The sequence below is a fragment of the Equus quagga genome, chromosome 12 (genome assembly GCF_021613505.1).
Source record: "Equus quagga isolate Etosha38 chromosome 12, UCLA_HA_Equagga_1.0, whole genome shotgun sequence".
Classification (NCBI taxonomy): Eukaryota; Metazoa; Chordata; class Mammalia; order Perissodactyla; family Equidae; genus Equus; species Equus quagga.
Window position 1 is genome coordinate 21,491,679 of NC_060278.1, and position 27,070 is coordinate 21,518,748.

At 48.0% G+C, this 27,070-nt stretch overlaps 1 protein-coding gene across 1 annotated transcript in view; it reads left to right on the plus strand.

Moving 5' to 3' along the window:
- The window catches only part of USP6NL (USP6 N-terminal like), a 256,580-nt gene that overhangs the window by 6,120 nt on the left and 223,390 nt on the right, over positions 1-27,070 (plus strand). Inside the window, exon 2 of the mRNA XM_046678691.1 lies at positions 16,275-16,365. The gene's annotated coding sequence lies outside the window, so the exon portion shown is untranslated. The remainder of the gene's footprint in view (positions 1-16,274; positions 16,366-27,070) is intronic.

Here is a 27,070-nt window from a genome sequence, read left to right on the forward strand (position 1 = left end):
GATGTACCACGTATTGATTTGATATTTGAATATATTGCAAAATGATCACCACAAGAAGTCTGGTTGACATCCATCACCACGCAGTTATAAATTTTTTTTCTTGTGATGAGAACTTTTAAGATTTACTCCCTTAGCAACTTTCAAATATGCAATATAGTTTTATTAACTATAGTTATCATGCTTGCTGTGCATTACGTCCCCAAGACTCGTTTATTTTATAGCTGGAAGTTTGTACATTTTGATCCCTTTCACCCGTTTCACCCGCCCCTAACCTCCTGCCTCTGGCAACCACCAATCTGTTTTCTGTATCTATGAGCTTGTTTTTTGTTTTTGTTTTTCCCTAGATTCCACATGTAAGTGAGATCATATGGCCTTTGTGTCTTTCTCTGTCTGACTTATTTCACTTAGCATAACGCCCTCAAGGTCCATCCATGTTGTTGCAAATGGCAGGATTTCCTTCTTTTTTGTGACTGAATAATATTCCATTATATATATGTACCACTTCATCTTTATCCATTCATCCATTGATGGACACTTAGGTTGTTCCCATATCTTGGCTATTGTATATAATACTGCAGTGAACATAGGAGCGCATATATTTTTTCAATTTAGCATTTTCATTTCCTTCCAGTAGATATCCAGAAGTGGAATGGCTGGGTCATATGGTATGTCTATTTTTAATTTTTTGAGGAACCTCCATACTGTTTTCCATAGTGGCTGTACCAATTTACATTGCCACCAACAGTGCACAAATGTTCCCTTTTCTCCACACCCTAAGCAACACTTGTTATTTTTTGTCTTTTTGATAACAGCCATTCAAACAGATGTGAGGTGATATCTCATTATGGTTTTGATTTGCATTTTCCTGATGATTAGTGATGTTAAGCACCTTTTTGTGGATCTGTTGGCCATCTGTGTGTCTTCTTTGGAGAAATATCTATTCTGCTCATTTTTTAATTGGATTGTTTTGTTTTTTTGCTACTGAGTTGTATGAGGTCTTTATATATTTTGGATATGAACCCCTTATCAGATATATGATTTGCAAATATTTTCTCCCATTTGGTAGGTTGCCTTTTTTTGATGATTTCCTTTCCTGTGCAGAAGCTTTTTAGTTTGATGTAATCTATTTTTGCTTTTATTGCCTTTGCTTTGGATGTCAAATCCAAAAAATTATTGCCAAGACTGATGTCAAGGAGGTTACTGCCTATGTTTTCTTCTAGGAGTTTTATGGTTTCAGGTCTCACCTTCAAGTCTTCAATCGATTTTGAGTTGCTATTATTTTTGTATAACATAATGTAATACAATTTCAAAATAGGTGGGAGTTCCTTCAGGTAACTTCCATTTGCATTTCTGTTTCTTTCTTAGTCGAGGTGCCTTGGACTCTGGGTGCCTTTATGTTGTCTTTCTCTCCTTACCTGCCCAACCCCCCCCCCACACACACACACAGTTATACTCTCACACCTCACAGTCCTTCCATGGCACCCCCAAACCCCCTAGGGGTATCTGCTCTCCCATTCCCCAAGTGAAACTTAGCTGGGCCAGAAGTTAGAGAACCACAGTCTAATTAAATCACTGCTTCTGGCCTCCTTTCTCCCTCCTCCTGGGTATCTCTAATTGAGTGTTGTCCTTGCTCCCCACAGTTGAGAGGTCCCCATCCAAACTCATCCTCTGCCCTCACTTGATCCCACTTCTCCCCTTTAATCCTGCCTAGCCTAGAAGCTTTCACGTCCCCTTCAACGCCTTTCTCACCCCAACTTTCCCCCTAGACTGAGGGTTCCCCACTCTGGGAGTTTGGGTGAGGTTTTTCCAAACCACATACTGGCCATCCCTCCCTCTCATACTTCACTCCCATGCCCCATTAAGGCAGTTGCAATGGCCTCAGAATTTGGCCTCCCTGCCTCTAGCCTTTCCCCTCAAAATCCACACTGGGGCCAGAATAGCCTTCTGGGAACCCTTCTCTTCATCTCCCTTGACAGCTGCTTTGGTGCAGCCTCCACTGTCTCACCTGACAACTGCGGAAGCCACATAACAGGTGTCCCAGAGCTGCCGGTCCCCCCTTCTGGTGCGTTCTTCACACTGTACCAGAGTGATGTTTATGAACTGTAGATGTGGTCAAGTTCTCCCCAGTGATCCATGGCCCTTCAAATCCAGGCTCAGTGCCATGACTTAGGAGACTAGCATGGAGTAGTGCCTCTCTCCCTCTATGCTACCTTCTGCCACCCTCCTCTCTGGCTCCTACCCTCCAGTCCCATCAGCCTTTTTCCAGTCTCTTGAGCTCAGCAAACTCCTTCCTTCTTCAGGGCCTTTACACGAGCATGGAAGGTTCATTTCCCAAATATTTACCTGGCCATCTCCCATGTATCCTTCAGGACTCAGTTCTAATGTTATTGTCTCGAAGAGGACTTCTCTGACCCCTGCATTTCTTTCTTCCTTTTTTTTTTTTTTTTTTTTTTTGAGGAAGGTTAGCCCTGAGCTAGCTACTGCCAATCCTCCTCTTTTTGCTGAGGAAGACTGGCTCTGAGCTAACATCCATGCCCATCTTCCTCTACTTTATACATGGGATGCCTACCACAGCATGGCTTTTGCCAAGTGGTGCCATGTCCACACCCGGGATCCAAACCGGTGAACTCTGGGCCGCTGAGAAGCGGAACGTGCGCACTTAACCACTGCATCACCGGGCCGGCCCCCTGACCCCTCCCATTTCAGTTAAGCCCCAGCCCCTCATTATTCTCTTATAGGATCTTCTTCTTCTTCTTCATCTGCCTCATTGTAATCTTTAACCAGGTGTTTATTTGTATGGGTATTTCTTTATCATCTCTCCTCGACTCTGCTATAAGCTCTGTGACAGCAGGGCTTATGTGTGGCCTGGCGTGGATAGGCAAACTCATATTTGTTGAATGAGACTGTTGAGCAAATCAAAGAATAAACAAGCATCTCTTTTCTGCTCAGAAACCTTCTCTGGCCCCTACCACATCCCCTAGAGAAGTCCAAGTTCATTTGATCTTAACTCACTTCGTGACCCTTCACAAATCCACGCTCCAGTGACATGAAACTCCTTCTCTGCTTTCCATAGGTCCTGCATGTTTCTGCCTTGATGGCTTTGTTTGGCCACTACTTAAAATACTTCACGAGTGAACGAATGAATGGCTGGCCCTATGTCATACCCAGGCTTCAAGACCCATGTCAAATGTCACATAAGCCATGCCCGAGGCTGGAATGAATTTTGCCTTCTTCCAGCCTTCCAGAGCACTTTCTCTGTAGCCACGTAAAGGCATTTATCGCTTTCTACCTCTTCTTTCTACCTCTTCCTTTCTGTGTGTCTGATTTACCCTACTAAACCGCGAGTTTCTTGAGGGAAAGACCCATGTTCTAATCACCTTTTATCTGCCACCGTGGTGCTTCAGCGACAGCAGGTGATCAATGTAAGCGAAGACAAAAATTATTATGGAGTATTGATTCAAAGCGTTTATGATTTTTCCAAGAACTTAAACAGCAGTTCCCTTTAGAGACATGCGGGGGAGCCCTAACCAAGCGAAATGACGTGGGCTGCACTCTATGGATTTGTTTCTATGTTATTTTAAAGATGATGGGCCCCTTTGGAAGCCTGTCTCACTGGTTATATTGACCAGCTGTGGATGACAGGAAAGAAATGTAAAGGATGATTTCATGGGCGAAGTAGGAGAGTTAGTAAATCGATCTGAAGACAATATCTGTTCAGAGAGACAAGGCAAGACACAACTCCTGTGTTCTCTGAACCAGGAGCCCTGTGATCGCAGACTGTGGATAGAACATTGGTATCCTGGGCCTCCCTAAGAAGAAGGACTGGGGGTTGTGCTATGCACTGAACTGTGTCCCCTCACAATGGTCTGTTGGAGCCCTAACTGCTGTGTGATGGTATCTAGAGGTGGGGACTTTGGGAGGTGATTAGGTTGAGATGAGGTCATGGGGGTGGAGCCCCATGGCGGAATTAGTATTCTTATAAGAAGAAGGAGACCAGAAGTTGCTCTGTGCCCTGTGGGGCACAGTGGGAAGGTGACTGTTTGCAAGCCAGGGACAGGGATCAAGAACCGATCATGCCAGCACCCTGGTCTCCAGCTTCCAGCTTCCAGACCACGAGATAATAAATCTCTGTTGTTTAAGCCACAGGGCCTGGGGTGTTTCATTATGGCTGCCCGAGCTGACTAAGTCAGGCTGTGTGCAGGGGACAGCTGCCTTTCAAGCTCTTTTCTCTTTCATAGAGAAACTGATATTCAGATAAGAAAATGCTGAAACCTACGTCAGGAACAGACAGCAGGATTTCAGTCCCCTATCAGATCTTCTGATTTGGTTTTCTTAAAGTATTTGTGGTGTTGTGAAGACCTGTCTTAAGTATAATAAAAAAGTGCCACTATTCTCTTCTTTTTTTTAAGATTTTATTTTTCCTTTTTCTCCCCAAAGCCCCCAGGTACATAGTTGTATATTTTAGTTGTGGGTCCTTCTAGCTTGGCATGTGGGATGCCACCTCAGTGTGGCTTGATGAGAGGTGCCATGTCCACGCCCAGGATCTGAACCGGCAAAACCCTGGGCCGCCGAAGCGGAGCTTGTGAACTTAACCACCTGGCCACAGGGCGGGCCCCCACTATTCTCTTCTTTTATATCAGCATGTTGGTGACACATCTCTTTCATTAGTTTGTTTGGACCAGAATTTTATTCCTGTTTTTGAATGTAATCCATTCCATTCTTAATGTTGGGACATTATGTTGGAAATGGGCAGTGAGAGCTCTGTCACCTGGGCTAAATTGAGGGGTTTTTTTCTATTGGTCTAAATGTGCAAAGCATTGATTATGATTAATCCAGGGATGTCTACACAACAATAGCCACTGTACTGCTCCCTGGGCCCTTTGGCATGCCTGGATATACATGTGTCAAACCATGGCTCACCTAGTCCCTTGTCACTACTCCCTGCTGCTGTAAGGCTTTTCTATTTTTTAATTTACATGTTTATTTATTTGGAAAAACTGAATTTCAGTAAGCTGAATGCATTGGCAGAATTCAAAGGCACCTAATGAACGCAAGACCAAGGTGCAATTTAAAGGGGTTTACGAGCTGAAATGTGAACTCCTCCTTTCCCATCCTCGTCCCTCCCCATCCCCACTCCCCACCCGCCTAACCCAGCGCTTTGTGCTGTTGTGTGCACGTCTCTGTGTGTGGGTGTCGGAGCGTAATTGCATGTGTGTATAAATTAAAGATGGGCTGAGTTTCACAATCTGGGTCAGTGATGTAGCCACAATAACATGTGAGTTTCTCCTCCCTCACCCTCCTACTTGGAAATCACAAGGATCTCGGGGAAGGCTCTGAACTTCCACAATCCAGGGAATTGATGAAGAGGGACCAAACCCATAGTGGCTAATCGTGAGAAGTAGAGCGGTCCCAGTTTATGTCTAAGTTATACATGTTTTCTAAATGTGTGTATTTTATAGCATGTGACATAAACTTGGAATAATACGGTGTGACGTTTTGCCACCTGCTTTTTCCCCTAATATATTACCAATATTCCCGTGACACCGAATATTCTTCTACGAATGACTTTGATGGCATCGTGCTATTTTATCATGTAGTTTTACCATCATTTATTTAACCAATCTCTCTTGGCAGGCTGTTAAGTTGTTCCTAATCTTTAGTATTATACGTAATACCACAAGGAGCAACCTTTTGCATAAATCTCCCTACAGGTCTCTGATATATCTCTAGGGCAAATTCCTAGAAGCAGAGTTGCGAGATCAAAGGATATGAAGATATTTGATGGCCTCTGGTACTTGTTGCCGAGTTGTTTTCCAGAAACACAGTTCCTCTGCTCTCTCAGGTGTTTTAAAGAGAAAGGGTGTGGCTTTGGATCAGACTTAGAAATCACCTGTTGATATGGTTGAGTTTGCTCTTCGAAGATTAAAATGCCCACCGGATGCTTTACATTGTACACATCCGTCCATCCAACTTTGTAGAATGGACAGTTTTTCAGGTGTTTTTAAAACTTCCTATGCGTTTGTAAGGGAATGTGGCAGAGACGGAAAGGGCAGGGGTGAACAGGGAAATCAAGTATCACTACAGCTTTACTGCATTGTTTAACCATTCCAGACCATTCACAGATTGATTAGCAAAAACTCCAGAGAAAGACCCAAGTAACTTTGAGGTTAGATTATCATTGACTTAAGAAACAGTGTTTTACAAAATGCCTATTTCAGTAATTAGATGATCTCAGTAACTTATGCCCCTTTGTAACACAGGAGATGTGGTCTTTTTGCCCAAGGGACCAAAACAGAACATAGCATTGTCTCCTCTCTCCCCAACTCACGGGAAAGGGGTCTCTTTCTTTTTTTTTTTTTTTTTGCACTGTCTTTTGTATATGAAGGAATGGCCTGTGACCTCCCTCAGGCAGATGTCCCCCTTGACTTTTTTTAGGTAAAAGTGTTGTTCATTTCCTTCTTTTGCATTCTGTCTGTCTTCCCCTTGCCTCCCTGCCATCACCACGTCCATCACACCGTTATCATTGGCTTCCACCATTCTCGGCATAGTGTAAAGGGATGTGAACCGGGCCTGGAATCCAGACATCCAGGTTCGAGTAATCTCGCCTCTCCAGATGTGTCTACTCATCTATCAAATGAGACTGTTAAGCTAATTGAGATTGTTAAAGAAAAAATCAGAGCTGGACAGTAGTTAAAGCAGTAAAAACAAATTTTGTTCAGTGCTATTGCAATAGGGGAAAGAGACCTCCATATACAACCGAGTTCATTTCTGAAGACAGCTTGGGCAAGTGGGAATTTATAGCCAAGGAGCAGGGTGGGTGTCTGTGGATGGGAAATGACTAAGAAGAAACATCAGGGGTGAACCGGCCCAGCAGGATTCTTGCTGAAGGCAACCAGGGTGATCAGACATGGCCTGGGGATGGTGGAGGGCCAGGAACCCGATCAGATATTGAGGGTGATCAGGTATGGAGGGTGGGGGAATTCTAGCTAAACCAATTTAGCAGGTTTCTTGCTAAAATTAGACAATGCATAGACAAACATGGAGTCCAAAAGTCAAGACCTGGTGGAAAAAGAGTTCAGGGAGCCTGAGTAGAGTTTGGTCAAGGATAGAATCTTTGTCAAGATGTCTTCAGACTGTGTCATGAGAAGCCCTAGGGGCTCTGAGGAGGGGCCTTAGGACTGTGGATTGCAGGAGGGTGGTGCTGAGAGGCCCCGGTCGACAGCCCCAGTCTCCCGGTCAGCCTAACAGCTCCACTCTTGTCTGCCAGATAGATTGGGTTCTATCCAAATTTGTTTGTGTATTGAAATCAGTAGAACCCTTTCTTCAAACTTTGAAGACCATTAAACCAGCAGATCTTGGAAGACCCTTCCAGGTAACACCATTTTAGGATTTTGAGTCAGCCTAAAGAAAGCTGAGGGTTTAATTTATTCTTAATGGACATCCCAGGGAACTTTGCAAGAGAGGGAGAGGGGTTTTTATGAATTACAGAAACCTGCCATGCTCGGGCTACCCCTTCCTTTTGTCAGAAGTGTGTCTTCAAGGACAAACCCTCCCTTTAAGCACGCTTACACTGCCAATCCTGAAACTCAGGATTCCAGTGCGTCTCTCCCCGGTCCAGAGCTAAGTATTTATCGCCACTCCTGACTTTGCATTTTGGGGCATTCATCCTCTGTGGGAGGCCCTGATTATTCATCCATTTCCACAGCACATGCTGGAGTGTGCTTAGTGCCTGTTCTGCAGAGGAAACTGGGACATAGAAAGGATGCGCGGCTGACCTCAGACAACAAGCGTTGTCTGTCAACGGGAGTGAGTCAGGACTGGAGCTGCCTAAAACACTTCCCCTCTTGCTAAATGTAACTCTGTCATGGAAAGCCTTATTTCTCTTTTCTGATCTCTCAATGGCACCCGAGTGCTTTTCGCTTTTTATTCTCTTCTTCTGGGAAACCAGCCATGTTGGTTTGGCAGCAGTGACCATGGAGGCAGCCTCTGGGCTTGGAAGGGCGGGGCCTCAAAGTCAAAAGACACAGCTCTCAGCCTCTGGGAGGGGGATGACACTTTTCCTGTGTGGCCCATTAAAGGAGGAGACAGTCAGTGAGGTTGCCCTTGTTGCCCCACCTCTACCTTATGGAAGTGACTGCCTTTCGTTGCCTTGGGGACATTCATGTGCTGCCGCAAGGGGACATCACAGAATAACCCAGAGACAACCAGGCAGTTGATTGAGTCTCAAATAATGTTTAAACTCGTCATCATCGTTCATGACTTAAAAGCCCAGGCCCATTTCAGTTTCAAGAGCAGAGTTTTTTTGTTCGTTGTTTTTGCAGGGAAAGATTCGCCCTGAGCTAATATCTGTTACCAATCTTCCTCTTTTTTTTTTTTTTCCCCTCCCCAAAGCCCCAGTGCGTGGTTGTACATCCTGGTTGTAAGTCCTTCTAGTTCTTCTATGTGAGCCACCACCACAACATGACAACTGACAGACGGGTGGTGTGGTTCCACGACTGGGAAGCGAACCTGGGATGCCGAAGTAGTGAAAATGTCAAACTTTAACCACTAGGCCATCAGGGCTGGCTCCAGAATTTTTTGAAAGGGAAAAGATTTTGGAGTTCCAGAAGTCTAACCTTAAGCGCTAAGAGGCTGAGCCCAAAGAAGTCAGCAAGCAAAGGTTCTACCATAAGGCAGAGCTTCCCAAAAAAAGTTTCCATTTTGTGGCTTACATAGAAAATATGGTGACACTGTATTTGTAGAGTATACTGGGCACTGCCACTGGCTGCCCACCCAGGGTGACTGTCCAGCTCGGGCCCCACCTGGTCACTTAAGGGTGGAATAAGTCAACATTTTATCCCACCCATTCTGGTTGCTGCCCAACATCAGGGAGCTCTGCCCAATAAACAAGAGTTGGGAAGAATCACAATGATGCCAGAGTTACATTTCCCATAAAAGAAAGACGTAAGAATGATGTCTAGATAGCAGAGAATAGAGCGAGACTCTGATGTGGATGCCTGGGACAGGGCTTTCCCTGGGGGAGTCTTAAGGGGACTGGAAGTAAATTCTTAAAAATTCAAGATGGAACCACAACAAGATACCACCTCACACTCATTAGGATGGCTACTAAAAAAACAGAAAATAACAAGTGTTGGTGAGGATGTGGAGAAATTGGAACCTTGTGCACTGTGGGTGGGAATGTAAAATTGTGCAGTCCTGGAAAACAGTATGGAAATTCCTCAAATAATTAAACGTAGAACTACCATATGATCCGGCAATTGCACTTCTGGGTATTTATCCCAAAGAATTACAAGCAAGGACTTAAAGAGATATTTGTACACGCATGTTCACAGGAGTGTTATTCACAATAGCCAAAATTATTGGAAGTAACCCAAGTGTCCATCGACAGATAAATGGATAAACTAAATGTACCATATACATACCATAGAATATTATTCAACCTTAAAAAAGGAAGGAAATTCTGACACATGCTACGTAATGAATGGACCTTGAGGACATTATGCTAAGTGAAATAAGCCAGTCACAAAAAGACAAGTACTCTGTGATTCCACCTATGTGAGGTACCGAGAGTAGTCAAATTCGTAGAGACAGAAAGTAGAAAGGTGGTTGTCAGGGCCTGGGGGGAGCGGAATGGGGAGTTAGTGTTGAAACGAAGACAGAGTTTCAGTTTGGGAAGATGAAAAAGTTCTGGAGATGGAATTCCAGATAGTGATGGTTGCACAACAACGTGAATGTACTTAATGACACTGAATTGCACACTTAAAAATGCCTAAGATGGTAAATTATGTGTTCCATGTATTTCACCATGATTTTTTAAAAATTTGACACATAGGATAAAAAAAAAATCAAGATGGATTCAGGAGGATCTCAGAAAAAAAGGACTTACATCTTGATTTTCTGGAAAAGTCCAAGGAAGCCACAGCCTTGGAGAGAAGTCATCTCTGCTAGAGCAAGTGACATCTCTACAGAGGCTGGTAGGACAGAAGGTGACCTCTTCTCTCACCCCTACTTCTGCTGGGTGAGGGACCTCCCCTCTGGAGAGAAGCAGGGACAGAAAACCCTGATCGGACTGACTCAGAATGACTGGGAAGTCATTAAATTGACTTGGGTTGCCTGGAAGTGCCTAGATTAGTTTCTGCTATCAAGACAGAAATGATGTTCTAGAAAAATATAGAAAGCACACTCCTGCACATGTGAGGTCATGACCGTAAAACTCATACTCCAGAAAAAAACAGAAGAACATACTCCAGAGGAGAGTAGAATCTCGGCGGGACTTGCCCCAGAGCGCTGAGCCATCTGTCTATGACCGTAATGGTGTCTGTCACTTCCTTTCCTTCATGTCCTACCCAGACGAACTTCCTCAGCAGAAGTGAGTGGTAAAAAGGGGCCCAATGCAACTTATAATCTGCGTCACCCACAAGTACGGATCCCGTTCCCATTTTACTATGACATGTTGTAGATGCAGTTGTGATTGATCCTGATAAAAAATTTTAGATTTTGTGGACTTTAGAGCAGAGCAAGTTTGTGTCTGTGTGTGTGTTTGACTGTACTGCTCTCCCCCTCTTATATTCCTTCTGAAATGGATTATCACTTTCCTTATCGCAACCAGTATGTCCCCAAGCATCACCCGTGGGTGAGGTCTCACATACATTCATCCCTACCCTGCAATAAGGCTGTGTTTGTGTTTTTAATCTTGCTTTATTAGAAGAACTTCTTTCCTAGGGTCTCCTGAACATTTCCAGGGCTTTCCAAGGATGCCAACCCGTCCTGTAAATCCATGCGGGCTGTTGCTCACCCTGCCCTTGGACCTTGTGCAGAACTCTTAGTTATGCCTGGGCCACTGCCACCCATGGCTCCCTGTTCTTCCTGTGGGAGAGTCTCTCACAGTTTCTGGAACAGGGAATTCCCTAGGGCTTCCACCCAAGGTGGGCACAGACTCTTCCTTTGCTCTTCCCCGAAAGTGACAACTTGAGACCTCATTTTTGAGATTGTAACAGCAGAGAATAACTTTAGGACGGTGACTGGTACAGGGTAGGGGCTGAACAGCTATCTGCTGAGTAAATGAACTGCACTCCCAGCCCGCAGGCCTAGACCCGGCCACTCCTTGCCCGTGAGGGTTCTGTGAGGCAGGAACCAACTTCCCCTTGAACCAATCCCAACCTTTACCTCACAGGATCCAAAGAGAGGAAGCTACTTCTCCAAGCCACCCTCCTCCTTATTTCCTCACTCCAGGATGGACCTTTTCTGGGATGACGGACCATAGGAATGCCCCCCACCCCCTACTCATGAGGGAGTGGTCTTGCCCAGCGGCCTCCAACAGGATTTGATGGTCTAAACCCAGTCCTTTCCAAGTCCTTCCATCTTGGACAACATTACGGCAGCTGTTGAGCAGGTGGCCCATGTGGTGGCTTTCACAGCTTCTTCTCGAGTGGGAGGTGAGGATCTTTCCCCACATCCTTGCCCCAGTGAGAATAAACAACTCGCAAAACAAAACAACAGAAACCACCCACATTCAAACCAAAAGAATAGGCCAGGTTCCCGCAAAGTGTCCTCTAAACGCAGGCAGAGCGGAGCAGCATTTCTCTCAAGGAAGTGCCAGGTCTGCAGCGGCTTAGAGGCCGCCCCTGGAGTGGACGCACATTTTTCAAAAATCGCTTCACTGAGGTATGATTGACACACAAAAAGCTGCACGTATTGAATGTGTACAACTTGATGAGTTTGGAGATGAGCGTACCCCAGTGAAACCATCACCACAATCAATGCCATAAACACAGACATCACCTCCAAAAGTTCCCTCCCACCCTCTTGTGTGTGTGTGTGTGTGGTAATATCACTTAACATGAGATCTACCCTCATAGCAGATTTTTCAGTATCAGTCCAGTATCGTCAGCTAAATGCACTATGCTGCGTAGTGGGTCTCCACGTTGTCCATCCCGCAGAACTGAAACTTCGTACCTTGACCAGCGTCTCTCCCCTTCCCCTCCCCCAGCCCCTGCAATCGCCATTCCCCTCTCTGCTGCTGAGGCTGACTCTTTAGATTCCTCATATCGGCAGCATCATGTAGTGTTTCTCCTTTGGTGTCTGGCTTATTTCACTTAGCATATTATCCAGCCTTAAAAGAAGGAAATCTTGCCATTTGCGATGACATGCATGACCCTGGACACACATTTTATTCCACCAGACTAAAAAATCAGCTTCTCAGTGAAGAACATCCCATTCAGGTTATTTCACAGCATTCCTGAGAACAAGGAGATACTATTAGCTTTCCACTGCTAACGCGGGCGGGTGCCAACAGGTGGCCTTCCCTAAACAGGGAAACTGCCAGGTGGGTGAATGCCAGTGTCTGGCACAGGCTTTTTGAAGACAGTTCTGCCCTCCCCCGCTGGCTCCTCCCCCTCCCTCTTTCTGACTCCCCAGTGGGCTCTTTCCTTCTGTCTGTGTGGGGTGGGGCCCAGGCATGTGATGAGAGAAACCACTCCCCAGCCTTGATCTTGTTGTTTGCTCTTGGCTGGCTGCCTCCTCCCCAAACCCCTGCTGGGCCCCAGGTTGGCTCAGCTCAGCTGCCCTGGCTTGGTTTTGGCCTTGACCCTCCACCCCTCTATTTGGCTCCTCCTGGCCTTCTCTCCCCTCTGATGGGACCTACAGACTGTTTCCCTTTGCAACTCATGTCCCGGCTTCGCTTTAGCGGGGTCCTTTTTTGGCTCAGGTGTCAGAAATTTCCTCTCTTAAGCTGGGCAACATCCATTAGCATTCCTCTTCTCTCCAGTCACCATTGATTGGTCCCAACCACCCCCTTTCTAAACCAGTTAGAGAAAAAAACAATTATTCTTATTGTATTTTCCCTTTGCTGTCCGTCTTTCCTGCCGCCTTGCTTTCTCTCTCTCTGAGATTGGACACACTGTGTCAGGCAGAGGCCTTGGTTCATCTTTTGTGTCAAAACAGAGAGGGCATTTCCGCTGTGAGGTGGTTGGGTCAAGGTCCTGAACAGTCTTTTCCTTTTGGCTCCTGCTGGTCTCTGGCACTTGGTCAGCCCTGCGCTGGCAGGGGTGGGAGTGGGGCCCAGTGGGGAGACCTGAGACAAAGGCAGGCCCTCACACTGCTGGCTGGGCAGGGCCTGGAGCATAGACATTCCCGCCTTGTTCCGCAGCGCCAGCTGGGCCTTCATCCATTGACTTCCCGCCATGCCAGCTCCGTTTATGAAAGGCCAGTTCTTTATTTGGGGCCAAATGTAGCTTCCACTCCACCCATCCTCGGAGATGCCTCTTGGTCTAGGGCCTGTCTGTGGGGCAAAATAATCAGCCTTGTGGTTTGGGGCGAGTTTTCAGGCACATTTGCATGGGGGACGAAGGCTGGAGCTCAGATTTCTGCTGGGGTTTTGCCCTTGAGCTGACATTCCTCTCCGGACCTGGAGCTCCCTGTTGGGCTGAGACTGGCCTTCCAGCCCCTGTGGGACACCTGTGAAGACTTTGCAGCCTCCCCAGGCCATATGTCACGATGTCACAGGAAAACATCTGCACATACAATTCAGATCCTGGGACGCAAGCCACCACGTGGCAGCACTTTTGCCTCTTTAGGTCCTAAAACTCCTCCCTCCTAAGCTGCCCCCTTGAAATGCAGCAAGAATCTTTTCCAGCCAGGATCTTTAAGTTTTTCAGAGATGTCCATAGATTCTGTCTCCACTGCATCCGATAGTAGATGTGTAATGTGTTCTGTAGCTCTTACGAAAGGTCCGGATGGGGGTAAAGAAGGTCCAGAAGGTTAAGGGACAGGTGTGGGGTGACCATGCCAGAGTCTTTGCTAACCCCCTGAATACCGTCCTCTTAGTCTAGCTGTCATGGGCTTCCCTGTCCTCAGGTGTGGTTGGAGTCTGGCAGATTCTTCGCAGCGTGGGTGTGGATGTTGGTGCGCGTGAATGCATGGGGAGAGTTTTGCCTGGATCGTGATGCCTACCCAGGCTTTCCCTTCGCTCGTGTTTGTACAATCAGAGGGGTAGGAGTTCAAACAAACTCACTCCTGGCTTAGGCTTCATGCAAATTCCACATCTGCTCCTCGTGACTTCATACAAGTGCGATGCATAATCCAGCTCTCTGTACCTCGAGTTCTGGAAACGCAGACACCTTCACAAGAGTAGACTTCCCAGAGGGTGCTACCGATGGAACTCCAGAGCAGCTGGGGGCCTGTGGATGCCCGAAATAACAGATGTTTCTCAAAGGAAACAAATAGAGCAAGGATGCTGTGATTTTTAAACGATCTTTCCATCAGGAAAGATAGCATAAGTTCATGTTTATAGTGATTTGATGCCAGAGATGCTTCCACGCAAACTGAGAAAAATACCCAGGCATGACTGTATCCCCCACATCCTTGGAGCAATGCCAAAGTGGGCGAGAAAGTGATGGGCTGCCAAGGAGGGCCCAGAGCTACTAAATAGAGTCAACGCTTCCCTTCGAGGAGGGAAACCCTAATGTGCTAGTTATTCATCTTGAGCTCTGCTGAGTGCTGGCTGCAGAGAAGCCAGTAGACCCTGGATTTTAGTTGTTATGTTCTGAGATCGCTAAGATGTTCTGGAGGGTCTCTCCTGCCATGGTCCAAAATGCAGCCGGGCGATCCTGAATTTGCACGAGGTTGCATGAGCAGCACCCCTCTCCCTGGCACCCGCCTTTCTTTCTTGGGGTCTCAGGATCCCTCCTACTTACTACCGCTCTTCCCTGCAGAAAAGGTGATGGAGAAAGGGTGTGACTGCAGAATTCAAAGGGACCTCTGTTAGGAGTTGGCCGTGCTTCCAACACTTTATTACACAGGGAACAACATTTCTTCCAGATGGCACAGATTTGGGTGACCAGGGAGTCCTATTTCTGAAAGTCCTGTATCTGTTCCCCAGGGCAAGGGTCTACTGCTTCTTTTCCTCTCTCGAGTGGCCTTTTTGCTCCCACTTTGAATAATAAGAATGATATAAAGATTATTCACCCAATCAATGAATATTTATTGAGCACCTACTATGGAGCAGGCCCTGCTCTAGGACTGGGGATATGTGCGTCATGAAACCTTACATGTGTACAGTGCTTTACAGTTTACCAAGGGCTTTCAGTTCAATTACCTAATCTTTTTCTTTCTTTATGCATTTTTCTTTTATTTCGGTAAAAGACACAACATAAAATTGACCATCTTAACCATTTTTAAGTGTGCAGTTCAGTAGTGTCAAGTATAATGACATTGTTGTGAAACAGATCTCCAAAACTTTTCATCTTGCAAAACTGAAACTCCGTACCCATTAAACACTAACTCCCATTTGCGCCCTCCCCCAGCCCCTGACAACCACTGTCCCACTTTCTGTTTCTATGAATTTGACGCCTCTAGATATCTCGTATAAGTGGGATCATGCAGTATTGGTCCTTTTGTGACTGGCTTATTTCCCTTGTATAATGTCCTCAAGGTTTATCCATGTCGTAGCATGTGACCCTAATCTTTCAGGTTGGGGTTCCACATTTCACAGGTGAGAAAATCGAGGCTCAGAAGAATCAGGGCCACATGGCTAGTATAGTGGGTTGAATTTTGTCCCCCAAAAAGATATGTCCAAGCCCTAACTTCTGGTACCTATAATGTGACCTCTTCGTAAATAGGGTCTTTGCAGATGCCATCAAGTTAAGGATCTTGAGATGAGATCATTCTGTATGGGGGGGGGGGTGCCTAAATCTAATGACTGATGTCCCCATAAGAAAAAGGAGAGGGGGATTTGAGATACACCAAAACGCAGGGAGGAAGGCCATGTTGCCTCAAGCCAAGCAACACCACGAGCCACGAGAAGCCGGAAGAGGCAAGGAAGGGATGCCTGCCAGAGCCTTCGGAGGGAGCATGGCCCTGGGACACCTTGGTTTCAGATGTCTGTCCTCCAGAACCGTGAGAAGTAAATTTCTGTGGTTTTAAGCCACGAAGTTTGTGGGGATTTGTTATGTCAACCTTAGCAAAGGAATAGAGCTAGGAAGCGGAAAGAGCTGACTAAAATCCAGATTCTGCGACTCCTACTCTGGAGTTCTTTCCTCGAGAATGGATCAGGATAGAACAGCGAGGATAGGAGTGTTCCTGTGTGATCACGTTTGCACAGGAGAGAAAGGACTACCTTGTGTGAATGTCCCCCTCAGCTGCCCATGTCCCTTCCATACGCAGCCAGCCTCCTCTCCTCCCCATACTTCCTAAACTTGCAGAGGTCCCAGAATGAAAGCTGTCGGAAGACGGACTGAAATGACCATGTGCTGCATGGCTTCTGTTTGCCCCTCCAGATGGTCCTCCGTGTTCTCCACACTCCTCTCTGCGGCAGAAGGCTGACCTGGATGAAGGGATCCATGGACTCTCTCGCCCGCTGGCTTCCAGGTAGGGGCAAGGAGGGTGAGGTCAGGGGACTTTCTCCTCTAGCTGGCTCCCCTCCTGCAAGGTCACCTCGGTGAGGCTGGGTCCCTCAGCCACAGGTCACTGCCCCTCCGAGTCTCTCCTCTTGAGGTCCAGCCTACAGTCCCTCCCTCCTCCATTCTGGTCCCCAAGTGGTGGTCACCACTGCACCTCTTCTCCCAGCCCCTCGTCTACACTTTTGCAGCTAATCCTTTGGTGAACCAACGCTCCTCTAATCTCTCTTCTGGGCCATGTGACAGCCATTTCCACTCGGAGCCCTGAATGACACAAACCACTGGAATGGGATCTTCATGAGAGCACCTATTTTTACCCATAACTGTATCCCAGGTGCTTAGAATAGTTCCTGGTAAATGTTTCAGCAAGAACTATTTGTTGAATGAACTGAACATGGAATGCTCAGGAATGCCTACCTGCCTTATCAATTCCTAGCATTTATTTTCCTCTTTATAGGGAGAACACTTTCGGACAACTCCAGATTTAAAATATGACTGAACTATTACTAGTAATAAACCTTAAGGTCATTGCTCTTGGTTCCCCCACCATCCTGCCTTTGGGTAGGACCTACAGGAAACCTGATGGGCCATAATTGTTTGGCCGGAGAATGTTGAGGTTCTCCCCAAGATGAGAACAATCTGAACCTGAACTTGCTGCCTCTTTTGCTTTCACACTTTTCTTCTTTCCCCTACAAACTCGTAGATGGAGTGGTTGACATCTGCCACGTTCGTCTCCTCTCTGTCCTTCCCCCTTAGTGCCTCCCAATGTCCCTCCCACGCTTGGCAGCAGGCTGCTCTTTCCAAAGGTCACTGACAACATCTTTGTTTAAGGAGCCAAAGGTCTTTCTGCATGCCCACCTCTCTGAGCTTTGTGTTGCCTTTGGCCAGCTCACCACTCCTCCTTGGACAGCTCTCGTTTTAGGAGCTTCCTCCTACCACAGTCGTGGTCCTCTCCGTTTCCTTCTTTATTGTCGTCGGCTCTTTCTCCAGCTGCTCCTGTTGCATATGACGTCGTTGCCTCCTGGATCGAGATGTAAGGCCCCTGAGGTCCGGGCCCAGCTGCTGTTGCCCTGCACGCCCACGGCCCTCAGCCAGCTCTGACCTCATAAGAGATGCCCAGGATGTTGGTTTGTTCTGGTTCTGCTCCCTCCACTCGGTCTCTGTCCTTGTTCCTGTTGGTTTCACGTTGCTGCAGGCTGGCCTGAACCCTGAGCCCTGCTCCCTCTGCATTGTTCCAGATCCTGTGCATAAGTGAATCTTCCCAGGCAAGAGGGTCTGGTACCCTTGATATTGTCCTTTAGTGGGTACTTGGTTTCCTCAAGCAATAGTCATCAGTTGATGTATTCGTCAGGGATCTCCAGAGAAACAGAACCAATAGGATGGATCTGTCTATCTATCTATCTATCTATCTATCTATCTATCTATCTATCTATCATCTAAAGAGATTTATTATGAGGAATTGACTCATGCAAGTATGCAGGCTGAGGTGTCCCACTATCTTCTGTCTGTAAGCTGAAGGCCCAGGAAAGCTGGTGGTGGAGCTCCTGTCCTAGTCGGAAGGCTTGGAGAACCAGGAGTGCCGATGGCCGAGGGCAGAAGACCCATATCCCAGTCCAGACAGTCATGCAGACCGTGTATTTGCCCTTCTTCCACCCTTTTGTTCTCTTCAGGCCCTCACCAGATTGGATGAGGCCCACCCACATAGAGGGGCACCTTCTTCACTCAGTCCACTGATTCAAATGCTAATCTCTTCCAGATGCATCCTCACAGACACACCCAGAAATCATGGTTAACCAGCTATCAGGACATCCCTTGGCCCAGTCACATGGACGCATAAGATTAACTATCCCACTTGGAATAGCTGCCTTTCTCCTCCACCTTGACTGAAAGGCAGGCCCTGCTCCGGCCTAGAACTCACAGCTGGTGCTAATTTTACTTACTTCTGAAAAAATTCCAGCTTCTTTGGAAAAGCTGTTGATGAAGAGGCATTTCAGATCCCCCGCTTCATTACTGTGGGAACCAAATGATGGCACTTCTGATTTTGAAGAATCTGAGATTCTCAAGATCTATAGGAGCCGAAAGTGAAGATTTGGGGATGATGACCGTGCGCTTTATTTTCTCTGACGGTGATGAGGACTGTGGTTCATACTCGTTTCCATCTCTAATAAAGCAGCCGTGTGCAGTTCTCTCTGCGACGGCGTGCAGGGAGCGTCAGAACTTTTTTATTCAGGGCAGTCTGTGTACAGCACAGCATGGTGTTTCCCAAAGTGTGTCCCTGTGACATGGATAGGGCCGGTTCTCAGATTGCCATTGGTTCTCAAGAAAAGCGTTCCAGGGTCCAGTAGGTCTGGGAAATGCTAAATGAAAGTGAAGTTAGGCAGGCTGCTTTATTGCAGAACTCAGAGTCCTTCCCATGCTGATCCAGCCATCAAATCAGCACAGATCCGTAGACTGCCCACCATGTGGATAGCATGGTGTGAGGTGCTGGGAACACGGGGATGAGAAAGATGTGGCTCCTGTCCCTGTGAAATTCATATGCTAGCAGCTGACAGACATGAAATAACTAAGTCTCCAATAAGAATGCAATTATAGGGGTCGGTCTGGTGGTGCAGTGGTTAAGTTTGTGCGCTCCACTTCGGCAGCCTGGGTTTCATGGGTTTGGATCCTGGGTGTGGACCTGCACCACTCATCAGCCATGCTGTGGCAGTGTCCCACATAAAATAGAGGAAGGTTAGCACAGAAGTTAGCTCAGGGCCAATCTTCCTCACCGAAAAAAAAAAAGAAAGCAATGATAATGTAAGTGTTACGGAGGAGAAAAGCAAGAGGTTGAGAGAGTGTTGATCATTAGATCCTAATCGAGTCTGGGGAATCAGGAATGGCTTTTCTGGGAAAATGAAGCTCATGTTAAGATCTAAAGAAGAAGAGGTGTGCTGGGGGAAAGGGTGTGGGTGGAAAGTGTTTTAGCGGGAGGACGATTTCTGCAGGGGTTCTGAATGGGAAAGGGCTTGGCATCTCTGCAGTGTTTTGAAAACAAATCTGATCAGGGAACTCCTTCTCTGCACCCGTTCTGCACTGTGTATTGTGGGACCAGAATTTGGCTTTGGTGGTCTAGAAAGACCCCCGGTGGCAATTCTGGAGACTTGGGCTGTGGTTGCTGTGTTACCATTAATTGTCTCAGAGACAATGTCCGTCACTTCATTGAGCCTCTTGTTTTTTTTGTTTGTTTTTTTTTTTTTTTGAGGAAGATTAGCCCCAAGCTAACATCTGCTGCCAACCCTCCTCTTTTTGCTGAGGAAGACTGGCCCTGAGCTAACATCCAAGCCCATCTTCCTCCACTTTATACGTGGGACGCCTACCACAGCATGGCTTGCCAAGTGGTCCCATATCCGCACCCGGGATCCAAGCCGGTGAACCCCAGGCCACTGAAGCGGAACCTGTACACTTAACTGCTGTGCCACCTGGCTGGCTCCTTATTTGTTTTTTTGCATTTTCTTTTCCTGAGGAAAATTGGCCCTGAGTTAACATCTCTGCTAATCTTCTATTTTATGTGGGATGCCACCACAGCATGGCTGCCGAGTGGTGAAGGCCTGCCCCCAGGATCTGAACCTGCAAACCTGGGCCGCTGAAGCAGAGCGTGAGAACTTAACCACCAGGTCCCAGGGCCAGCCCCCAGAGCCTAATTTTTCTTATCAATACAATTAGGGGCAGAAGACATGATTTCTAAGATCTCTTCCGGCGGTGGCATGCTGTGAACTCACTTTCATTTCTTAGTCAAGCTAATGGTCAACAGGGGCATTTTTAGCCTGGAAGGGAAGTATTCAGCCCTGTGGAGGGTGAGCTAGAAAAATGCAGCGTGGTGGCCGTCCTAAGGCCTTAGATGACCGGGTCAAGGTGCGGTGGACCTGCTCAACCCTCGTGTCAACACGCATTTCTCAGCCCGCTGCTGTGGGGATACAGGCCCTGCGCTGAGTCAGGAGGGAACTCTGGAATTAGCACGCCCTTATTCCCTTTGCTGTCTTCTTTTAAAGGCAAGATTTCCAGGGATGTGAAGCCTGAAGGATTCCACTGGGGACAAAGGGCTCTGTCGGACACTGGAGAGGCCTGAGGGCGGCTCAGTAAGCATGGGCATCACTTCCTGCCAGCCCTGCCCCCCTCCAGGTGCACAGAGACCCTGGAGCAGAAGCCACGGCGACCTGGAATCCTGGAGAAGCCACCCGGCGCTGGCTCCCGTTCAGGAGACTTTTAGAGGAGCAATTATTGTATAAAGTAACACGCTCACTCAGAGTGCCAACAGAGTCCTATTTTTCAAACTCCCGCAGGTGGAGAAAAGAAGACCCCCAGAGCATCAGCCTGGAAGTTAAGAACAAATAATGAATGGAAACCATCACCTCCCAGGCTCCCTGTTTCTCTCTTTTTCCACTTTTGATCTCTTTCTCTCCCTCCCACCTTTTCCGGCTCCTTGAACCAGATCCTTTTGTTCCATTTCTCCCTCTCTGCCCCAGAAAACAGAGGCTGGGTCAGCCTCACTGGTTTTTCTGCTGCTCTCAGATTACTTCCTTCGAAGAGGTTTTTGTGAGAAGCTCCTCCCTGCTCGGACGAAAATGGAACACTATTCTTACCTTTGAGTTGGGACTCAGAGCATCCTGGCGCCCCCAGCCCAGCCCCACGGTAGATGTACGTGCTGTAACGGTCCCTCTCTGTGGAGACAGTCTATTGCTGTGCCAGGTGCTCCATAACAAAGTACCAGAAACTGAGTGGCTCAAACAACAGACGTTGATTGTCTCACAGTTCTGGAGGTTGGAAGCCCCAAATCAAGATGTCGGCAGTGTTGGTTCCTTCTGGGGGCTGTGAGGGAGGGCTCTGGTCCAGGCCTCTCTCCTTGGCTTGTGGACGGCCTTCTTCTCCCTGTGTCTTCACATCGTCTTCCCTTTGTGCATGTCTGTGTCCCAATGTCCCCTTATTATAAGGACATCAGTCCTGTTGGGTTAGGGCCCACTCTAATGACCTCCTTTTAATGTGATTACCTCTTTAAAGACCCTATCTCCAAATAAGGTCCCATTCTGAGCTGTGGGGAGCTGGGACTCCAACCTAAGAATTTTGGGGATATGCAATTCAACCTATAACAGCCAGGAAGTCTTATGCTTCAGTGTTCCTATGGCTTACCTGGGGTCTTGTTAAAAATGGAGGTACCAGTGACACCCCCACAGGTTCTAATTTAATAGATGTGGGGTAGATCTCAGGACTGTTTTTTAGAAGGGCCCTAGGATAAGTGTGGTGTGCCCCCCGGCCTTGAACCCTACCCAAAATGTCACACTGTGAACCCAGTCCTTCACTTACTGAAGGCCCATAACACGGTGTGGTGCCAACCACCTCACGCTGCAAGGAAATGACGTTCTTTTGTGTCCATCCTTTCCTTAGTCCCCACTGCAGAGCCAGGCCCTAGTCACGTGTCGCCACACACCCTCTTTAAGTTTCCTGTCAGGACTCTTGTCACATCTGGAGGCGGCCAGGCCCCGTTCAGCTGTCATTGCCCTTCCACCTGGCAGGCCGGGTGGGGTGATGGTTCAGGCTTTGGCATTTGGGGCCCAGCTCTGCTGCTTACTGGCTGGTTGACCTTGGACAGATCACTAGGCCTCTCTGAGGCTGAGTTTATTCACCTGTGCTTTGAGAAGCTTCCCCGTCGGTCTCAGGGGGCTCCTGGGAATGAAACAGTGTTTGCACAAGGCATGTGGTGCAGAGCCTGGCACATAGAGGGGGCAGAGTGGTTGTTAGTTACCACTGTTGTGCACCAGATGGCAAAACCAGATTTAATTCACTTCTGAAAGCTGAACGCGCTAAAGGGCAACAGGAGAAACTCCATCACAACGGCCTTGCAGGCTGGCTGCTCTGGAAATGAAGAGCGAGCCTTCCCTTTGCTGTGCATCCAGTCTTGGCAAGTGAGATCTGGAAGGCATGCGCTGAAGCCTGAGTTACATGTCCGCCGCCCTGATGACTTCACGCCTCCAAGAGACCTGCCCGCTCCATCCGCAGAGCTGGAAAACGAGTGTGTGGCTGAGTCCACATTCCTCCCCAGGATGGCGTGTTGGGTCTGCAGCCAGAGTGCCTGGTTTTGAGAGCTCAGCACCATTGTCTCCTGGCTGTGCCACCTTTTACAAGTCACTTAACTTCTCTGTGCCCTGGTATCTTCATTTGTAAAACAGGGCAATAGTGGGGCCGTGATGGTTAACTTTATGTGTCGACTTGACTGGGCCAAGGGATGCCCAGAGAGTTGGTAAAACATCGTTTCTGGGTATGTCTGTGTGGGTCTTTCTGGAAGAGATTAACATTTGAGTCAGTAGACTGAGGAGAGAAGATAGTCCTCACCAGTGTGGGTTGGCCTCCTCCAACCTGTTGAGGGCCTGGATAGAGCAAATCGGCAGAGGAAGGGCGAATTTGCTCTCTCTGTTGGAGCTGGAACGTCCGTCTCCTCCTGCCCTCAGACATCGTGCTCCTGGTTCTTGGGTCTTTGGACTCAGAGGAGGACTCACACCATCAGCCCCCCAGGTCTCAGGCCTTTGGGTTTGGCTGGAACTACCCCACTGGCTTTCCTGGGCCCCCAGCTTGCAGACAGTAGATCGTGGGACTTCTCAGCCTCCACAGTAACGTGAGCCAATCTTTCATAACAAAGCTCTCTCTATACATCTCTGTATGTCCTGTTGGTTCTGTTTCTCTGGAGAACACTCACCAATATACTTATCCACCTCACTGTATTCAGTTTTTTCCTGCTGCAGAACAAATCACCGCAATTGTGTGGCTTCAAACCACACCCATTCATAGCTCTGTAGGTCCGAAGTCAGGCAGGCTGGGCTGGCCATTCTGCTCAGGGGCTCATAGGCTGAAATCAAGAATCTTCTCTGGAGGTGCTGGGCGAGATTCCACTTCCAGGCTCACTCAGATTGTGGGCAGAATTTGGTGTCCTGCAACTGTAGGACTGAAGTCCCGTTCCTGGCCTACTGGCAGCTGAGGGCCGCTCTGCAGCACCTGGAGCCACTGCTTCTCACGGGGCCTCCTCCATCTGCAAGCCAGGCATGGTGCATCGAATCCTTCTTGTGCTCCGTGTTTCTCTGACTCCCTCTTCCGCCTCTATTTTTAAGCTCTCCTGTGATTATATTGGGCCTACCCAGATCATCCAGGATGATCTCTCTATTTTAAGGTCAGCTGATCACATTTGCAAAGTCCCTTTTGCCACGTAAGGATACATATTCGTGGATGTGAGAGCATCTTCACAGCCTGCAGAGTTAGGGCGTGGAATCTCCTTGGGGAGCATAATTCTGCCTACAATGAGGGTATTTCTTGAAGACTTTCCCCCTGGATCATAGGACAAGGCATATTTCTACAGACTGCACCTGGGTTGAGTGATGTTTCCCTAAACGACATGTCCACTAGAACCTGTGACTATCACCTTATATGGAAAAAGTCTCTTTGTAGGTGTAATTAAGTTAAGGATCTCAAGATGAGAACATTCTGCACTAACCGGGTGGGCCCTAAATCCAATGACACATGTCCTTATAAGACAGTGAAGAGAAGAGGAGAAACAGAAGGCCGTGTGAAGAAGGAAGCAACCAAGGAATGCCAAGGACTGTGGTGGCCACCAGAAGCTGGGAGAAAGGCATGGAATGAATTCTCCCTTGGGGCACCCAGAAGGACGAACCCTGCCAACACCTTGATTTCATACTGCTGGGCTCCAAAACCAAGAGAGAATCAATTTCTGTTGTTTTAAACCACCCAATTTGTGGCCATTTGTCATGGCAGCCCTAGAAAGGAATCCAGCTGAGAACTCACCCTTGGGGAACTCCAGGCCAGACTTAGTCCCGAAGGAGTGGATGCCCACGCCTCCAAGAACCCAGGCAACTTGTGCACGGCTCTGGCTGGGCGGCGGACAGAGGCTGCTGGTGAAATCGAGGAGGACCAGTTGCCAGCAGCAGTGCTGTGTGGCAGCCAGAAGCAACGTCTTTTTAGACTTCAGGGTCTTCTCTTATCAGATGGTGTGGACCTTTTGGGGTGGGGAGGAGAAGGGAGAGCCCCATGAAGAAGATAAACGGGTTTCCTGTGAATTAGATAGGGTCCGAGTGATTAACAGTAAAAATAAAGAGGTTGTGACCCAATGTGCACGCTGGTTGGACAACAGTCTGCTAGTCACTCAAGGCTGGACCTTCCCCGGGTAGGTTGGTCTATTCTGGGAGCTGCCTTTGAAAGTGGAGATTCCGCGCATCTCTATTCCTGCAGCCACCTCTCAAACAAGCGTTATTGCAATGCAGGAATTCCAAGGCTTAAAATAAAACAGTGATTATTATTTAAGCCAGAGATGGGGTGGTGGAATACGGTGGTGTGCCCTGCCCCTCCCCCGAGCTGAAGACTGTGGCTCACACCCACCCCCTGCTCCCTCTATGCCAGACCCTGGACCCAGCAAGCCATGCGTGCAGAGCCAGGTGGCTCCCTGGTGCTGCCAGGTGGAGGGATCACTGCTTGTTACAGGAGCATCTGTGGCCAGGAGTCAGGTGAGGAATTCCTGACATCCCTGGCAGGCATGGGGGTGGGTTTGCCAAATAGAGGCTCCGCTTCTTGCCAGATGCCTTCTCCTGCTCCAAGACAATGGCAGCACTTGGCTCTGGGCACCCTGATCTTCTTGCTCTGTTTGGCAAGTTCTTCCTTGGTATTCTTTGCGCCCATGCCCACTTCATACACTGTGAGTGTAAGTTAAGGGAATATGTGATAATGCCCCACAGGGGGAATCTGGTGCCTGGAGAGGCTGGAACGACCCAAGGGCATATAGTCAACTGGGAACCTTCCAGATAGTGTGAAGCCCAAGTCAGGGCAGGGAGGCTATGCTTTGCCACAGGACACCAAACTTTAGAGGGTGCAGGTTTTGCAATAATGATTTTAACAGACTGTACAAAGTTGTAACCTGGTAACTCTGGAGGAACTGCCCAACCGTGCTTGCCCCTTCTCCCATCTCCAGCCTAAGTGCAGCCCTCTGGCTGGGGTGGCAAGGTGACCCTGTCCCTGAGTCAGCTACTACAGATGGCAGGGTGCACGGAGGGCACTTTGCCTATATAGGGGCCACCTCACCATGCTAACTATGTCCTTCCATTGGCTCGAGCGCACTTTTCATATTGCTAGCCCCAAATGCCAAAATTGCTAATTATTTCCTTGGGAAAAGCTTCTCTCTGGGGGGAGATAGACTCCTGTGCGTTTGGAGAAGGAATAGGCAGAAGCTTCAGGGAATGTGGGTCCTTTACAAGGTCCTGCTGAGGTTGTTACCGCACCAGGTTCGTTTTTGCCCGCCGCCCAGAAAGCCAAACACCGAGACGACGAGATTGCAGCAGAGAGGGTTTACCCACAAGGCAGCCATGCAAGGAATTGAGAGCACGAGCTTCAAATCCGCTTCCCTGAAAATTAGGACTCAGGGATATTTATGGGATGGGTGCAAGGTGGTCTGAAATGTGGGGATAGGCGATTGGAGGTGAGGGGAGGGGAGGTAAATGATGATCTGCGCAAGCATAGGCAGACTCCATGCTTCTTCACAGGATGAATGTTCACAAAATGGTGGCGTTAGCATGATCTGAGGGTGGAGTTTTTAGCCTCTTGACGTCCAAAGGTCGCCTATGGGACTTCTGCGTGGGCCTGGTTGATGAGTTGGTGGTCTCAACCGGCCTGAAGTGGACAAGGAGTTCTAATTCCTGAAAAACAGCTCACACGCCCATTTCCATGGCGACCCAGGCTCCAGGGAGATGTTATCTGTAGGAGCCTAGGGGGAGTCAGACAGCATATTGCCTCAGCAGCACAGTTAACAATGGGTGGGTTAAATGGCTAAAAGCTATAATCAGTAATTGCAGAAAGGAAAAAGTGTTTAGTTCCCAGCTACTTAATCATCAGTGGCTCACTCTCTGCCGGTTTCAAGGTGATGGCCAGTGAAGTGTGAATAGAGAGATTATTTTTGAGGATGGAGTCTTCCAACAGAACTGAAAGGCTTTCTTTTTCTCAGATGTCAGTTCAGTTGACAGCCGGTTCCTGTTTCCTTGGCTCTGGTTGAGGCTAAGAGAGGTCTGTCTCCAGGAGGGGACGAAGGCTGGCAGAGGCGGGCTGTAGATGACACTGGGGCCACTGTTTCAGAACCACGAGGTGACCCCACCATCTGGTGTCCTGTTCTTTCCTCTGCTGCCCACACCCTGCTTGGTGGAACGCTGGTGTCTAACTCTATGGACTTGCATTTTCCCAAGAATAAATAAAATCGGACCACAACCCTCTCTCCCCAGAGCCTAATGAAATCAACAGAACATGGTCATGTCCAGCAAAAAACCTCACTGTCAGCGATCAAACGTGGAAAAGAACACAATCCTGCACTGTCAATTGAAAAGTGGTCTCCGAGGAAAGAAACATGATACTCAAAATAGCTCCCAGCTCCACCTTCACCCCACCCCCAACCCCTGAAGCAGGATATAAAGAGAAATCAATAAAATCCCGAGAATTCTCAGGGAACGAAGCAGCCCAGACAAGGTTGAAAGGGAAATTGTGTGAGGATAAAAGCTTCTACTCACCCCCAGGTTCTCAGGACCTCAGCTCCACGAAATTTGGAGGCATGACCGAAAGACCCAAGAAATCCATCCAGTAGTAAGAAACACTCTTAATGAGGGCGT